Consider the following 2435-nt stretch of genomic DNA (forward strand, 5'->3'; position numbering starts at 1 on the left):
CTTCTCTTTCAGTCTGGCTGGAACAGGTGTCTCACCGGGCACCAAGGTGTATCTCATGCAGGGGTCCAGTGGGCCACAGTGAGGACTGCAACAAGCTGAGAGGACACAGGCTCTTCCTCTCCTGTTCCTTGAATTGGGCCCAGTCAGCCTCTTGGGCTGAGGAAGACACCTGCCCCTGCGCTCATCCAGAGGGCGGCACGGGGGGCCGAACGGTGACTCCCACCCAGGTCTGGGGGGCTCCTCTTTTCTGCTGATGGTTTTATCCGTTCCCCCACAATCGAGGCAGAATCCAGGAGTGGCCTCCGCAGCTAGGCCATGTCCCTGTCCTAGGAGCCTCCAGGTTCTCTGCCTCTGCCCACGTGCCCCACCCTCGATGCGGCCCCAGGTTGCCGTCTGCGCGGATTTGGAGCCTCCGTCTGCACTCAAGGGCCAGGTCTGCGCCAGAGGCCAGGGGTAGGGGGAGGTCGTCCAGCCAGTCCCTGCCCCTGCCAAGCTGCGTAACCTCGTGAAGACCCGTCGGGCCACTCGGAGGTTTTGCTTCTGGATTCCAGCCCGGGTGCACCACACAGAGTGAAGGCATCATCTAAAACCTAGAATTTAAAATGTCACCATTTTTTAACAGAGAAGGTCATCAAGGATCAACCCCTATTTCTCCCATTGTAGAGACAGGGGAACTGAGGCCCAGAGAGGGACAATGATAAGCCTATGATCTCACAGGGAGGAAATGGCAGAGCCAGGCCAAGGACCCAGGTCCCCTGAGTCCAGGAGGGGGGGTCTTTCCTCCACATGTCATTGCCTGAGGAGGGTAGAGAGGGTCCGAAGACCTCCCACCCTGTGGCTTCCCAAAGGGGGCACCTCTCTGAGCGCCAGAGAACCTTTGGAGGCCTTGGCCCTCCAATTGTAACCCAAGCCCAGAAGTTGTGCCCTACCAAGGCCAGTAAGATGTGCCTGTGGTGTGGATCTGTGTTATCCCAGCGAGGAGCCTGGTGATAATCTCCATCAAAGGCAATTAATTGCATCAGAGAGACGGGGTTCCTGGGCCCTTCACCCCGCAAACTGGGTGCTTGTTAAACACGATGGGACAGCAGAGGCTCTGCCAATTCAAGGCTCTGCTTGTAGGAGTGTTTTTTAAAAATGCTGAAATGACTTTAATGGCATGCTTCACGCCAGTCTAAATATTCCCCAGCTGTGACTAATTAGCTAGGCCGACGCCGTCCAATAGAAAGCAAAGCAGGCTGCAGGTGTAATTTTAAGTTTTCTAGTAGCCACAATAAAAAAAAAGGTAAACAGAAACAGGTGAAATCAGTTTAATAATATACACATACCTCCAAATATTGCTATTTCAAGACATAATCAATATAAAACGTTGTTCATGAGATATTTTGCATTCCTTGTATATACCACATCATCAGAATCTGGCGTGTATTTTATACACGGTGCCTCTCACACTTTGGGCTGGCCACCCTTCCGGCGCTCAACAGCCCCATGGGGCAGGGCTCCCCCAGCAGACAGCGCCGAGCTGGACCACTCCAAGGGCAGGCCTGGGACGAGTATGTCCACGGATCCCATGCAGGGTGTCCTTGGCGCTGGAGCGAGACCCTGGGGACCCAGGACTGGCGCCATCCAGGTGACTCCTCACAGCGCCTTGACCAGGGCGCTCGCCACACTGCACAAGACCCACCGTGACCTGGGCCGGACACCCCTCAACAGTCTGCCCTTGGCTCCCCTGTTGCCCCCCGGCCCCCCTGCTCTGGCCACACTGGCCTCCTGGTGGCTCTTCAAATGCCCCAGGGATGCTCCTGCCTCAGGGCCTTTGCATTTGCTCCTCGTGTTCCCTGGAACACAGTTTTATCAGATCTTCTGGTCTCTGATCAAATGTCGCCCTGACCATCTTACCTAAAATGTCATCCCCGTTCCGCCAACGCCACTCACCTTTCCCTGTCTCAGCGCTTACCATTATCTGCCACTGTACCTGTTGATTTCTTGACTTTCTGTCTCCCTCCCTGCAGTGTGAACCCCAGGAGAACAAGGGCTGTGTCTGTCTTGTGCTCCAGCCTGGACCCTGGGGCACAACGTGTGCTCAATAAATGATTACTGAGTGAACAGACAAGTGTGATTTTGGAAACGTGTTTGTGCCTGTCTCCCCCACAGCTCGGGAGACCCTCGAGTTAGGGACCAGGCCGGTTCTGCTCGTCCCCTTGCTAGTGCAGGGCCCAGCACACGGCAGGCCCTCAGCGGCTACTGACTGAGTGGAGCTGGACACCCCACACCCTGGGAAGGGTTAGGACTTCTGTTACCATGACCTGCACCCCGCTTTTGTTGGGGGTCTAGGATGTGGCAGGTCACACGCCAAGTGTTTGCCATGTTTTTAAAAATTAAATCCCCAGGGCGCCTGGGTGGCTCAGTTGGTTGGGCGACTACCTTCGGCTCAGGTC

This window comes from Leptonychotes weddellii, chromosome 10, assembly GCF_054177405.1.
Source record: "Leptonychotes weddellii isolate Sample4059 chromosome 10, ASM5417740v2, whole genome shotgun sequence".
Classification (NCBI taxonomy): Eukaryota; Metazoa; Chordata; class Mammalia; order Carnivora; family Phocidae; genus Leptonychotes; species Leptonychotes weddellii.